The sequence below is a fragment of the Phodopus roborovskii genome, unplaced genomic scaffold (assembly GCF_943737965.1).
Source record: "Phodopus roborovskii unplaced genomic scaffold, PHOROB, whole genome shotgun sequence".
In the NCBI taxonomy this organism is placed as follows: Eukaryota; Metazoa; Chordata; class Mammalia; order Rodentia; family Cricetidae; genus Phodopus; species Phodopus roborovskii.
This window is the reverse complement of record NW_026126605.1, coordinates 2,665,790-2,681,190: the sequence shown is the minus strand read 5'-3', so window position 1 is coordinate 2,681,190 and position 15,401 is coordinate 2,665,790. Positions and strand designations below refer to the sequence as shown.

The window sequence follows — 15,401 nt, the reverse complement described above, 5'->3', positions numbered from 1 at the left end:
ATGTCCTAATCCTTACAAATAGTTCATCAACTGGAGATTAAGTATGCAAATATATGGGGGCTATTCTGTTCAAACTATCACAGAAGGTGAAAGGCCAAACCAGAGCCATCTTGGAGGAAAAGGGGCCAAAAACAACACTATTCAAGAACCTAACCCCGGGGTCGCAGCATTTCGTGCGCGCACGCACCTCCCGCCCACTGCCGCCAAGATGCCCAAGAGGAGAGCGGCAAAGGCAGAGCCCAAGCGCCGCTCCGTGAGGCAGTCGGCCAAGCCCGCCCCTGCCAAGGTGGACAGGAAGCCAAAAAAAGGCTGCGGGGAAGGATAAATCATCAGACAAAAAGGTGCAAACAAAAGGGAAGCGGGGAGCAAAGGGCAAACAGGCCGAAGTGGCTGCCCAGCAAACCACAGACCTGCCTGCAGAGAACGGGAACGGAGAACCAGAGTCCAGCCTCTAAAGTAGAAGAGAAAGAAGCCAAGTTCGACTAACCATCAATCATGTCTGTCAGTGGTCCCTGCCTCCCTTCTTGTACAATCCAGAGGAATATTTTTATCAACTATTTTGTAAATGCGAGTTTTTTAGTAGCTCTAGAAACATTTTTAAAAGGTGAGAGGAAATCTCACCTCATCCCATTTTTTAAGTGTAAATGATTTTTTTAAGAGGTTAAAATAAAATGCTGAATCAGGAGAGGCTGTGACTGTCTCGGGGGTCACCATAACATTCCGTAGAGGGGGCTAGTTTTATATTCTACAGCATACTAAATGGTAAATTTGTGTCTGCAATATTTTGAGTTGTATCTGGTCTCGTGTTTCTAGTAGAACCGTTTCCTAAAAAACCACTCCTCGGTCCTTGTCCTGTCAGAACTGTCTCTGATGGTCATGGCCTCCATTTTCCTACCAGCTGTGATAATGCCTGTGAAAAGTGGACATTCTGAGTATGTACTGTGTGTGTCAGTAAATCGTGAATCAGTGGGGTTGAGGGTTGGGAGCACTTGAGTGTTACTAGGGAAAACCCGACACGTGTGAGGCCGGAACATGACTGGAATAAGTTCAGAAACAACGTGGCTCTTGGGGGTACGTGAACAGTGTCTGACTCTTCAGAGATGGGGTGCATGTGTTAAGAATTGAAATGTCTCTGTACTCTGCTCCTCAACCAATAAAATTGCAGTTGTGAAAGTGAAAAAAAAAAAAAAAAAAAAAAAAAAGAACCTAACCCCATGACCTGTGTAGATAGCTTACACCATCCCCCATGGGCAGGCAGGAAGGGGAGATAATTACAATGGACCCTAACAAGCAGGAAGGAAAGATAATTACAAATGGTCCTGACAGGCAGGAAGGAGAGACAAATGGCCCTGACCCCAGGGGCAACCAACCCAAAAAGTTGAAACAACTTTTATGGGAACAAATGGTACAAGACATAAACCCCTGGAAAGTCCCCAATCCCCCTGGACTCTGTAGCCAGTCAGCTTCAAACTTGGGTCTTTGTCTTTAAATACCCATTGCTTGTGAGACTGGATGTCTATTCCTGCAACTGTGCGACAAGGTCCCTGACTAGGCTTGAATTGAATTTTAATAAAGAAACTTTTCAATTGGATTCAGGGTGATCTCTCTGGAGGTCTTGTGAACCAGGCATAACAAAAGAATCTGATGGCCTCTTCCAACCACTTCCTGTGCATTTAGTCACATCAGGCAAATTACACCTGCACATATAGTAAAAATTTTAAAAGCCAATATTCAACTCGTCTTCATGCTGAATTATAGTGTTATCTTACTTCTATACCATTATTAAACATTTGCATGTTCTTCCTGTAAATTGCTAAGTAAAGATGGTCATAAATAGACAAAAGGTTTATGTTTTTTAAGATATGCATGGATTCTTTTTCATTCTTTCCTGTATAATTCCTCTTAATAATATTTTTGTCTATTCTTTGAAATCTTTATAGTATGTATTTGGGGCATAAAAATTTATATTTATAGGATAAATATGCTGATAAGAAATGAAAGATAAAAAGAATCAGACAAAACCACAGCAATGTTTTCTTCTGCTTTGTTTTTTCTTTCTTTCTTACAGTTCTCAGGGCCAACCAGTAGGGCTGAAAGATGGCACAGTGGGCAAGACAGTTTGCAATCCAAGCATAAGAACCTGAGTTCAAATCTCAGCACCTGAGTGTAAAACCAGACATGACTGCACATACCTATAACTCCATCCTTGAGTGGTGGATCAGGCAGATTGCATGAACTATCTGGCCTCTCAGCCTAGCCAAAATGATGAATTTCAGACTGAGTGAGCAACCATATCTCAAGGAAGAAAAGTAGAGAGTGACAAAGCAGGCCACCAAAGTTTCTCTAGCTGTTATGCCAAAATTCTGAACCCCCAAATCACCAAGAGACCCAATCCTATGCAAAAGCAAAGAGTCTTTTATTACTTAACAACTTAACTGTATTAACTTGGAGAGTTGTCGAAGTAGGAAATTTATTGGGGTGAGCAAGGGGAGTGTCTAGGGGTCTGCAACAGTCTCAGGATTGGTGTACTTCCGAGCTTGGACAACCTGTCCTGGGTTGATTGGTCAACTAGTTGCTATGACCTATAGGCCCTGCCAGGGTAGTTGCTGTGCTTTGTATGCCACTGTTACTTTAAAGCACATCCAGAGCCTGCCAGCTAACTTCTGATTGGTTCCTTGTCACATGGAAGGTAACTGACCTTCTAGTGACTGGGGCAGGTCCAACAGGGTCAGAAGGCTGGAAATTCAGCAACATGTACGTGTAAGGATGAAAAAATTTAGCCTAATTCTCCCTAGCCTCTGCCCCCAAGCAGTGAGTAGGCAAAAGGTCATTCTTGACTGTTTACAACAGGGTGGGTTTACAGACATCACCTGTGAGTGAATGAGAACAGGAAATGAGCCATGCCACACTACCCAGAAGCCCCTATCGAAAACAGACTTCCTGGGCAAAGCGCGGGCTTGGATAGTTCAAAGTGATTGGTCCACAATGGATGCTATGAGATGATTGGTTTGTGATGTGCGGGCTTTGTTGTAACCCTATAAAAGCTGTCTGAACCCTGTACTCAGGGTTCCCAGTCCTCTACCCCATGTGGAGTATGGCTGCGGACCCCAGTGCACTGGAATATAAAAGACCTCATGCTTTTGCATCAAGACCGCTTCTCGTGAGTGATTTGGGGGGGGCACCTTTCCTGCGTCGAGGCATGAAGGTTCGAGCCCTCTACGGGTCTTTCATACTGAGTCAGAGACCTACATCTTGCTGGGTGTTTTCTGTGGCCTGTCATGGCTATTAAAGCAGGAGGCTGGGGGAGGGTCTGGTCCCTTGCTAACCACCTGCACAGGTGGAAGTCATCAAGCAAGAGACTCCTGACTACATCCACTCTCGCACCTTTCTTCCTTATGCTCCTATAGCTACATGCTTCTGTTCAAGTTAAATCTAACTTGCATCCCACTTTTACTGACTCTGAAATAGAGATGCATAGTATGGCTGATAATAGAACATTCGTTTTGCTTCTGTATTTTATTTATCATTTTGAAACAGTCTCATAATGTAGCACAGAATGGTCTGGAACTCATTATGTAAATCAGGCTGGCCTCAAAGTTGTAACAGGACTGCCTCAGCCTCCCAACAGCTGCCATTACAGTTGTGAGCCAATTTAGCAAGACTTTCTCTCTCTTTCTTCCCTCTCTCACGTTCAGTCTTGCTCTCTCACTCCCTGCTACAAAAAGCAATTATTCCTTTTATTATTCAAGGCATCTCTGACCCTTTTTCAAAGGGACAAATACAAAATGGATTTCCTCCTTTGACATTCTGTCAAGAGACAGAAACAGTACAGCTGATTGGTTGATGGAGGGGCTTTCTTTGTGTGAGGATCAGTTGAGAATGTTGAGAATGAAACACACAAAGCTCCAGGGTTTATCTATGTTAAATTAATTACCTTAGAGAGGAGGAAATAGAACATGAGGCACATGCCTTGGCTATGAAGCTCTCTTCCTAGCAAACTTAGAAGATACGATGAAACAGAGAAAATTTGAGGATGGTCAGCAAAACCTGACCTGGAAGGGAAAAAAAAAATTGTCCTAATTTCTGTGAATTACTAAACTTTGTCTCCCAAAGTTACTGAGGTACAAAGTCCACAGTAATCAACTCTTCCCTCTGAGCCAGTCTTAAAAGTCCAGGCTTTCATAAGGAGGCAAGTCCCCAAGCACTGAAAGAGTCCTCCAGGGAGAGGAAGCAGAGGGGCCATCTGCCTAGGAGGAAGGCTAGGAGAGTTTGCATAAAGGCCAGAGATCATGCTACAGAGAGATATGCATAATCTGTCCTACTCTGATAAAAGTAGATGCTCAGCTCTTCCTTCATTTTCTGCCCTGCAGAAGCCTTGAAGAAGAACTTAAAAGCAGTTCCAGAAAGCCCTTTGCGTGACTCTCTCACCAGCACAGAAGGATCCATGGTGCTGGAGTCGCAATGCAAAGGCCCTGTGGCAGCTGCAGCAAGCCAGACACAGAGGTACTGTCTCTTTAAGAGCTGGAAATGTCAATCCAGCTAGCCCTGCCTGGAGACTTTGGGAGGGGTCTATTCAAAGGACATTGAGCCAGGCACTATCCAGACTTAAGCACTGAAACCATAACAAGATTTCAGTCTTCTGACAAAAGTCTAAATTAAAGCAATTTGCCTAAAAACCACTATGCTCCCTTAGATGTCATCCCAAAATGAGAAAGAAAAGCCTGGGTGTGGGGGTATGTGGTTTACAGGCTCTGGTCCAGCTAATGCAACATTGGCTGCCTATGACTGGCAGTCTCCCTAACAGACTTTCTAGCTGAGGATTGGGGTACTGGGGGAGGAAGCACTTATGTCTTCAAACCAGTCAGGTGGGCTGATGAAACAGACAATATGGAAGGAGATGTGTCAACAACTAGGCATATTATCAATGACAATGTATGTGTACAGGGCATCTCCAATTGACCATTTCATCCTTCCCACTGCCACGGGCTGCTCAGAAACCCAGTATTGACCAGAGCAGTCTTCCCAAATCACCACCCTACACTGCTTTCCTGGGGAACCTGCCCTATGATGTGACAGAAGACTCCATTAAGGAATTATTTGGAGGATTAAACATCGGTGCTGTATGTCTACCATGTGAACCCAGCAATTCTGACAGGTTGAAAGGCTTTGGTTTTGCAGAATTTGAAGACCCGGTTTCTCTGCTTAGTGCTGATTTCAATGAAGAGTCTCTATATAACAGGCGAATTCGAGTGGATGTTGCTGATCAAGCACAGGATAAAGATCAGGATGATCGTTCTTTTGGTTCAGAGAGAAATTGGGATCTGACAAAACAGACACAGACTGGAGGGCCCATCCTACCACAGCTTTGATGACTATCCACCTAGAAGAGGTGATGATAGCTTTGGAGACAAGTATCGAGATCGTTATGATTCAAATGGGTATCAGGATGGATATCGGGACCGATATCGGGATGGCCCACTCAGAGATACGGATCGCTATGGGGGCTGGGATCGCTATGATGACCGAGACAGCAGAGACTATGACCGAGGCTATGACTCCAGAATAAGCAGTGGCAGAAGAGCATTTGGTAGTGGGTACCGCAGGGATGATGACTACAGAGGAGGTGGGGACCGCTATGAAGACTGGTACGGCAGAAGGGACAATCAATCAGTCATGGAGCTCCAGGGATGGTTACTCTCGCGACCAGTTAATAATTTAATGGTCTCATCTGAGGATGAAAATAGGATAGCTTTCAGGGGGCTTTGTCGAGGAGGTTAGATAAGTAAATATCATAAATCACCTGAAACATTCTAGGCGTGGGGAAGGGCTGGGTGTCAGCAGCCCACACCTCAGCTGCTTGGAATGAAGGTAAGGAAGGGCATCTGTAGAACTGCAGGGCAGGGTGAGAGGCTCAGGGCTCTGTAACTTGAAATCATAACAGACTCCTTTTACCAAAAGCTAAAGGATGCATTTGCTTATGAAGCCTGTATCCTTTAAAGGTGAAAATCGGCAACCCCAAGTGTCCTGTTTGTAAGGAGGGAAAGACTGTGTCTTGCAAGGTAGGTCTCTCAGTAATTGCCCAAGCAGGACTTGACTGCTTACCATGAGAAAGTAGAGCAATGATGTTGCCCAGGAGAGGACAGTAGATTGGATCTGAGGATCAGAAGCCAGACTTCCCTAGATAACAGATCTGCTGTCATTGCCTAGTTAAACTTTAGTAAGATGAAAAATGGGTTCGTTTTTTGCTTGATGTACTTCCGGGATCCCTCAAGGTTCTGGATTCCCAGGGACAATCCTCTGTGATGTCACTGCTCTTGAGAAGCCCAATGCCCTCCCACACCTGCTCAGTTATAGCACATCTCAGCTGCATTCCTCCCCATGCTCCCATGGTATCAGGGATCTAAAAAGAGAGAGAGAGACAGAGAGAGGCAGAGAGAGAGAGAGAGAGAGAGAGAGAGAGAGAGAGAGAGAGAGAGAGAGAGAGAATGGCCATTGCAAAGATGCAAGCCAAGGGAGGGAATGATGTCATGGAAGGAATTAATCATGAAGGATGTGGCCCCCACTTTCACAGCTCCTCCCATAAGGAACATTTTTCCCAACCAACAACAGTAGCAGGCCTGCACCAGAATCTAGAGAATGAAATAAAATGCTTCAAAATGGTCCATAATTAGAATGGCAATAAAAGCTAGGGCGGGGGGGGGGGGAAGGGGAGGGAGCAATGAACTCTATTAATAGTGCTAATAAATGTTCCTGGATAATAGCACTGTGTTCTGAACCTGCCTGTGGGAGGTGTTGCTTACACTCATTTGCATATTAATTTGGAAGGAAAATGCTGGGTTCTTTCTGCTGGGATAAATCAATTCCAGTGGAAATTCTCAGACGGAAAGCTGCTAACTCCTTTCCCTTTCTTCCCAGTAGGAAGACACCCATTTGCTGCTAGGAAAATATTTTTTAAGAGCCACCATGGTGTGACAGGAACTAGGCCAGAAAAGTACCAGCAAGTGCATACCTCACAGAAGGCAATAGCCTTGCTATATGATGCATAAGGTCCAGCTGAGTAGTAACTCAGGAGCCTGAGAAACCATATAGACCCCTGTCTTCTCTGAGCAAGAACAGCTGGTACACTCACTTTTAATTCTGGTGTTTATTGGTTGGTACTGCCTGGTGATGGAGGAAGATCTGAAATCCAGGACCAAACTCAGCCATAGCAGACTGCCCTGCTGCCCTGAGGAGATCCCCAGCTCATGATCTAGAGTAGGGAGCTACAGGCTGTCTGAAGAAAGTGCACATAGGACCACCACCCAAGGGCAGCCAGCCAGGTTAAGACAAAGTAAAGGATGTAGCAAGAGTATACTGGTGCCTAATAATGTTTTCTAGTAATGCTTTCTGAACATGCACCGTGCTTTAAATGTTATCTGACCCAGAGAACAGAGGCAATTAAAGAAACATACTCTACTTCAAGAACTCCATTGAGTCACAGAAACAGGGATGTAAATACTACAAATGATAGAAAGCCATCATCCCTGCTTCTAATTCAGGGCCACCCACTGCTTATGCGCTCCATCCTAACCCACCCAGGTTCCATCTTGGTGCTGTTAGCATTCCCCTATGATGCACACCCAGGAGAATCTCTTCACACCTGAGATTTCAGCTTCCTCTTCCTGACCAGTCTTCACTGTTGGTCTCAAAACACAAATTTCTCCCCATGTCATTCTCATGTGCATCCCCAGATGCACACCATGGACTCCCTAGTGATACAACACATAATCTAGATGGAGAAACTGAGTCTCAGTGAGATTCAGGAATCAATGCTGAGAGAAAGCAATACCTACTTTAGTAATTTGCAGCCAGTAGCAGAGCTGGAGACAAACTCAGGGCTCTCAGAGTCCCGACCCCAGGTGATTGCTTTAAAAGCCAACATTCTCTTGATAGCACAGGTGAAAGGTAATTTTTGGTGGGCTTTATTAATGATGGAAGAAGAGATAGTAACAAAGAGATTTTAATAAATTGCTAGATATGGGTGACTGGTCTGTAATCTAGCACTTGGGAGGCTGAGGCAAGAGGATTGCTGCAAGTTTGAGGTAGCCTGGGCTATAAAGACAGTTCTAAGCTTGCCTTCAGCTACAGAGTTTTAGATGTTGTCTGAAAAGTAAATACGTAAATCTTAAGGACTTGTTAAAGCTCAATCCTGATGCTCTGAACTCAGTGCTCTGGAGAGAAAAATAAAATGAACACTAGATACCATGTCATGGATGGTATCACACCATTCCAGTCTTTGCTGAGTGGACATACTTCTCAAAAAAAAGAAGCAGTGCTGTGTGTGTAGCACCTCCCTCATGAACCTCTTCTCTGATTGCCCTCCAGGTCCCCAGTAGCTGCCTTTTTCCTTCATTGTGTACATGTCCTTAGAGGACTTCCAATGTGGCAGGAGCAAGAGCAATGGTTCTGGGACTAAGTAGCTCATAACCCAATTGCAACTGTTTCCTGTAGCAAATTACTTTGCTTCACTTCTTTATACCCTCATTTCTAACATGGAAAACAGAGTATTCTATCCCACCAAAAAGCAATCCAAAGATGAGGAATCCATTGATGCAAAGACAGAACACTAGCCAAGCGTGGTGGTTCTCACTTTTAATCTCAGTACTTAGAAGGCAGAGGCAGGGCAGATCTCTATGAGTTCAAGAGTGACCTGATCTTCATAGTAAGTTCCAGGACAGCCAGCACTACATACTGAGACCCTGGCTCCAAAAATAAATAAATAAATAGACGATAGATAGATAGATAGATAGATAGATAGATAGATAGATAGATAGATAAATAGACTTAGAACATTCCTCTCAGCACAGAAAAACAGTCACCCTATCCCATCTTATGCCTTCTGTCACCTCACTATCAAGGGAACTGCATTTGTGTTAGGGGTATTCTGTTAAATATATCTAGAACAGTTTCCCAGCTCAGGCTAGAGGTCAAGTCATAAAATGTTTGATCAACATAAGCTCTCCCAAGCAAAAGACAAAGTCAAGGTAAAAGAATTTGGAAGGCATAGAGTAGAGGGCCCACAAGAAAGAACATGATACAAAATGTAGAGATCAGTGACCTGAAGACATCAGAATTCAGAGCATACAACACTGGGCTGGCCCTTGGTGGTACCATTGTCAGGGAGAGGTTGTGAGCAAGCTAGTCCCCTGCTCACACCACCAGCAGATGAGCAATGGAGAAGCAGGACTTAAGTCACAACTATCTACATGGCTAGCCTGTGGGGATCAGTGGACCCTGATATCCTTCTCCTAGGCTCAAGCTATCCATAGGTCCACTCTACATGGATTTCCAGTGGCCACCTCTATCATCATGGCCTTGTGTTTACTGGCCAGATGTCATGTCCCCTCTCCAACTGTAGAGGCATAGGGAAGAGAGGCAATTAAGCTCCTGTTTTTGTTTTTCCAATGCAAAATTTGTCAACTTGGCACAGTTGACAAACTATCTTTGGGTCACTGCATTGATTCATTTAATTGCTTTCACTGTGTGTGAACATCTCTCTCTCTCTCTCTCTCTCTGTGTGTGTGTGTGTGTGTGTGTTTTCTGAGGAAGGTTTGATCTGCTGGCTTTGACAGAAATGACAGTGATTTTAGATGATGACCCATCCCCTGGAATGGAGTTGTGGGTGGGTGAAGGATACATGCTGAGAGTGAGGAAATGGGAATTCTGGTCCACATTCTACTCCTAACATAAAAGCAACAAAGTGAATAACAGCAGCATGCCAGCTGTTGAAAGAGGATTTCCATTGATTTCAACTTCACAGTTTAAAGCCTCAATGCAGAACCTTTCTCCAGGAAGTAGGAAGAAGGCACTAAACACTCACTTTGCAAATGCCTTGCCTGATTGCCTATAGCCACTAAATGCACACCAGCCTCAGGTGCATTTGGATATTAGATGATTATATATTAGATATTATATTAGGTGATAAAAGGGAGTAATGGCACCTCTTTCCTTCTTTACACTCAGAACTGTGGCCTTCCCTATATGGGCTACATAGTGGAAATGCTATATCCATATCATTCAGGCCTGGTGAATCCAATGGCAAGAGGCTGTGGCTAACAGCCTCAGGCAGTGAGCATAAGAAGGGAGATGTACTGTTGGAACCTAGCTAAGATATGCCCAAGTACACTAAAGTCTAGTGACCTCAAAAGAAGGACAGACTTGTCATCAATGGACAGTTGGTCATCTTGATCTCTGAGGAAAACTAAAGTGGAGAGAGAAATGAGAGAAAGAAGTAGAGTCCCAGTGACCTCACTGAGATGCCTAATGATCCAGTCTTGGCCCTCCAGCCTCAGGACTTCTTCATCAGTAATGTGCTCATTGTGCTCACTGCCCAAGGCATCTGAGTTTTCTGTTTGTTAAGAGTAACCAATAAGAATAACTTCCCTAATGGTGTACATTAAGCAAGTAGAATCTTTAACCCCAGAGGAGGAGGGCTCTGAGGGCCTCTGAGCTCAATGCTGATTGATTACAGGCCACTGGGACATTCACACACTTGCACAAAAGATGCTAGGAACATACAAATCAAGCATGTCACAGTTGAGGCACAGGCAGTGTGAGAATGGAGGACATCAACATTAGGAGGTATTAGGGAGCAAAAGTAGAAGCCCAAGCACGCATCAGGATAAGACAGATACTCTCAAAGGATATTCTGAGAAACACTGTAGACTATAGAAGTCTGATGATGTGTGGTGACAACTAAATGTAGTGTGGTTCCCTGGATGGGCCCTACAGCAGAAAGAGACCATGAGTAGCAAGCTAAGGAACTGTTCATGAAGTCTTAACCGCTCATAAAGTATGCTAAGGCATTGAAGTCACCCTCTTGTCATTGCCCACATAGCACAGCAATGTATAGTACAGGCAGGGAGATGTGGGTGACTCCAACAACCCCACCATCACATGGACTTAAGATTAGAGTCCTGTTAGGAAAGAAAAAGCCTATTGCCTTCTCTCTGTGACTTCACTAGGCTTCAGCCACTCAATAACAGGATGTAGGGAAACATAAAAGGTAGGAATTGTGGCCTTTCTATGCCTCTGAAATTAACGCCATAAATCTCAGCTCTAAAGTTGAACAATGTTTACTTTTGCATGGATGACACCATCATTACAGAACAGTCACTGTAGACATAGAGTAGCTACAAAACAATTTTCATTTGATGGATTCTCTTACCCTCTTCCTCACCAAGCTATGATTGGCTCTGTCTCTCCCTCCAAAAGGACCACCTTTCTGACAGAGGAATCCAAAAAAGTGGGGGAAAGAGAGCACGGCAATGGAGCTGGCCTATTATGTCCTCTCTCCCTACTCCTTCTCTAGTCTTGTCAGTCCTTAGGAACCAGTCAGACATGTCACCCTCACATGTATCCTAGAACCCATCAGAGCTAATCCTAGATGGAAGGACTTACTCATTCATTCAACAAACATTTAGTGAGCTATCTGAGAACGTAAGATTGACCAGACCCAGGAGGAGCCAAGGAACCATCCTTAACTGAGCTCCAGTCCCAAGAGCTCCTGGTAAGTCCAACCCCAGATTTTGGAGGTATGGCCCCAAAGTCTTCTTCCTTGCTAATCCCCATATCTTACAATACTGCCTGAGAGCATAAAGATATGCTTGCTGTGTGGTTGAATATGAACTGTCTCCTAAAGGCTCATTAGTTATCTGGACCCCCAGAAATGTTCAAAGGTGGGTTTTTTGGGAAATGATTGGATTATGGGGATGCTACTCTCTTTCTTGAATTGACTCATTGATGAGTTCAAAGCTAAATTGGCTATTAGGAGGTAAAATTTACTTTGAAGAAGTCACTGGAGGCATGCCCCTGAGGAATGTATCTTGTCCCCTTTCACCTCTCATTACATGCTTCCAAGCCACCATGAGGTAAGCAACTTTGCCTGCCAAACCCTTCTGCCATGATTGGCTTGCTTACCACAGACCCCTCAACAATGTGTCCATGAAATGAGATCTCTGAGATTATGAACTAAAATGAATCTGTCTTCCTTTTAAATAGCTTCTTTCAACATTCTGTCACAGCAATTAAAAGATTACATTAATCAAAACCCATCTGCTTGTTTCTATTTAAAGCCTGCCATCACAGCATGACAAGAGACCACACTGACCACCCATGGACCTCCCCCATTTCCTTGGTGGTACCCCCCATGACATTATCCCACTCACTTTCTCATCACCATGTCCCAGTCCCCAACACAAGGCAGAGACTACCTGCTCAAGAAGAGGCCACACAAGCCACCAGAAGTTAAGGTATGCCTCCTACCTGAAGACCTCCCCAATTCTCTTGGTGCTCTCCCACCTTATCCCCATTCCCCCCTCCCTCATTGTCAATGTGTACCAGCCCCCAACTCAGGTGGAGAGTCCCTGCTCAACTACATGCCACACTGGCCAGAAGGCCAGAGAGGAAACAGAAACTGAGAGGGGGGAAAACCCACTAAACAAAGACAAATTCAGAAATTGGCACCTAGATCTAAAATCACCTCACCTCAAACATAAATGCTTAGCCACCAGCATAAGAACCCAATCAGCAACACCAGAATCCAGCTATCCTACTACATCAATCTCTGAATATTCCAACACAGCAGGAGTACAAAAAAATACCTTAAAACCAACTTTTTTAAGATGATAGAGTTCCTTAAATAGGAAATGAATAAATCCCTTAAAGAAATCCAGGAAAATACAAACAACAAAAACAAACAACAACCAAAAAAAAAAAAAAAAAAACCTGGAGAAAATGAGTAAGTCCCTTAAATAAAGCCAAGAAAAAGCAAATAGTTGAAATAAATGAATAAAACTGTTCAAGACCTTAAAAGTGGAAATAGAAGCAATAAAAAAATTTTTTTAGAAATGGAAAATCTAGGTAAGCAAATGGGAACTACAAATGCAAGCATCACCAACAGAATATAAGGGATGGAAGAGAGACTCTCAGTCAATAGAAGACACTGTAGAAGAAATTGATATGCCCTGATGGTGTGGAAAGGTCATGTTGCCATGAGGTAAGGGAACGATGCCTCCCTTCACCCCTCACCAGCTGCAGCAGTTGGGGGACCTGACCCAACCCCTTACCAGCTGCAGCACTCAGGAGAACAGACCCTACAACTCTTTGGGGCAGCATAACAGAGTTGACCATGATGGACAGGAGCATGAGTGAGCCAGCCTGAGTGCATGAGAGGGACATAGCTGGTACCACCTCCCTTGGCCAAGGTGTGGTGGTAGAGATGAGAGAAAGATGTGCTCCACCCTTGACAGTACTGCCTCCAGCTAGAAGGGAGCTGAACCCTTTATCAGCTGCCATACTTGGGATAGTGTCCTTCACCTCATCAGGACAGCATACTGGAGCAGACTCTGATGACAAGGGTATAGCTGAGCAAGCCAGGGAATGAGCATGGAAGACCTGGGCTTCTCCTTCATCTGCCATATGGTGGCATGGATGGGGGAGAGACACCCCTCCCACTGTTGTTCTTCTGCTGCAGCTGCAGCTAATGAAACAGGAACACCAAACTCAACGAGACCACGCGGAGTTTAATGATGGAAGGAAGAGAAAAGGAGATAGTTAGTGGCCAACTGAAGCAGGAGGGAGGGGTGAAAAAGGGGGCACTTGCTTTTAAGGGGAAACTCATGCATGCGTAACTGAGTTCCTATATAGCCCCATAACCAGTGGCATAATGATGACATGGACATTCCTGTCCCACCCATCATTAGGGGGCGGGGTCAGCACCCACTTTCCAACACCCACATCAATGCCTGAGGCAGGTAGGAGAGATGGCCCTGATGTCAGAAGGGCAAGAGAACTGCCCCTGTGCCCCCACCCCGCTGCAACAATTGGGAGAGCAGCCCCTGTACCTCATGTGGACAACACAATAGAATTAACCACATTGATGGGGGTGCTGGTGAGCCAGACCCAAAGTTTAGTATGGAAGAGCTGTCACCATTCCTCATAGGACATGCAGTGGCATGGGTAGGGGAAAGATGCCCCTCTCATCAACTCCTGTGGCAGGTGGGAGAGCTGGCCCTGCAGTCAGAAAGGGGAGAAAGCTGCTCCTTCTCAGCAACAGCTGTAACATTCAGGAAAGCAGGCTCTGCACCTTGTGTGGGCAGCACAATAGAGCAACAACACTGGCAGAAGTGTACATGAGCCAGCCCCAATATTGTGAGCATGTAGGACCTATTATGTGGAAGCATGGGTGGTAGAGAGATGTCCCCACCTCTTGCCCTTCAGTGCCTGGGGCAGATGAGAGAGCTGGCCCTGGGGTCAGGGTAATAGCAGAATATCCAAGAGGCAACCCAATGAGAACCCAGCATCAATAGTGTAGCAGAAACCAGAGGCCTCAGACCAGACCAATTGACTCTTTGCAATGAGCACTTGAAGATAAAGATATGTACACAAAAGGGTTTACTGTGGGACAATGTCACATTACAGCTTCCATGAGGTTTTTTTCTCCTTTTTTCTTTTTTCTCTTAAATTTTATCAATTTCTTTTTTTTAACTTTTAATTTATTCTTTGTGTCTTCATATAATACATTTTAATTTCATTCATTTCCCATCCCTGCATATCCACCCACCCCCTGCCCCTGCAAACACAGCCTCTTTCTTCCTTCAGATCAAGAAGTAAATATCTCAGTTCCTTCAGCAACACCATGTCTTCTTGCCATGATGATAATGAACTAAACCTCTGAAACTGTAAACCAGGCCCAATTAAATATTTTCCTTTACAAAACTTGCCATGGTAATGGTGTCTCTTCACAGTAACAGAAATCCTAACTGAGACACAGAGGGCACATTGCCAAATTTATTTTATGAGGCCACGGTCATGCTGATACACAAGCTACACAAAAGATTCAACAAAGAAAGAGACAGACCAATTTCCCTTAAGAACACAAATGCAAAAATATTCAATAAAATACTTGGCAAACTAAATCCAAGAACACATCAAAAATATCATCCACCATGACCAAGTAGGCTTCATCCCAAAGATGCAGGAATGATTCAGCATATGAGAATCTGTCATTGCAATCAACCATAAAAAGAAACTGAAAGAAAAAAACACATAAACATCTCATATAATGCTTAAAAGGCCTTTGATAAAATTCATTCATAATAAAGGTACTGGAGAAATCAGGGATCAAGGGACATATCAAATATAATAAAGACAACTTATAGCAAGCCTATAAATGGAGAGAAAATCAAAGCGATTTCACAGTACCTTGTCCATTCTTTCCACTTGAAGTACTAACTAGAGCAATTAGAAAATTGAAGAAGATCAACAGGATTCAGATTCTAAAGGAAAATATCAAAGTATCATTATTTGCAGGTGATATGATAGTACACATAGGTGATCCCAAAAATTCTACCACATAACTC

The 15,401-nt window shown here is 44.2% G+C and overlaps 2 pseudogenes; both read left to right on the top strand.

Moving 5' to 3' along the window:
- Positions 1-208: 208 nt before the first annotated feature.
- Positions 209-557, top strand: LOC127237575 (non-histone chromosomal protein HMG-14-like; annotated as a pseudogene).
- Positions 558-4,011: 3,454 nt separating this feature from the next.
- LOC127237565 (eukaryotic translation initiation factor 4B-like) lies at positions 4,012-5,719 on the top strand (annotated as a pseudogene).
- The last annotated feature ends 9,682 nt before the right edge of the window (positions 5,720-15,401 follow it).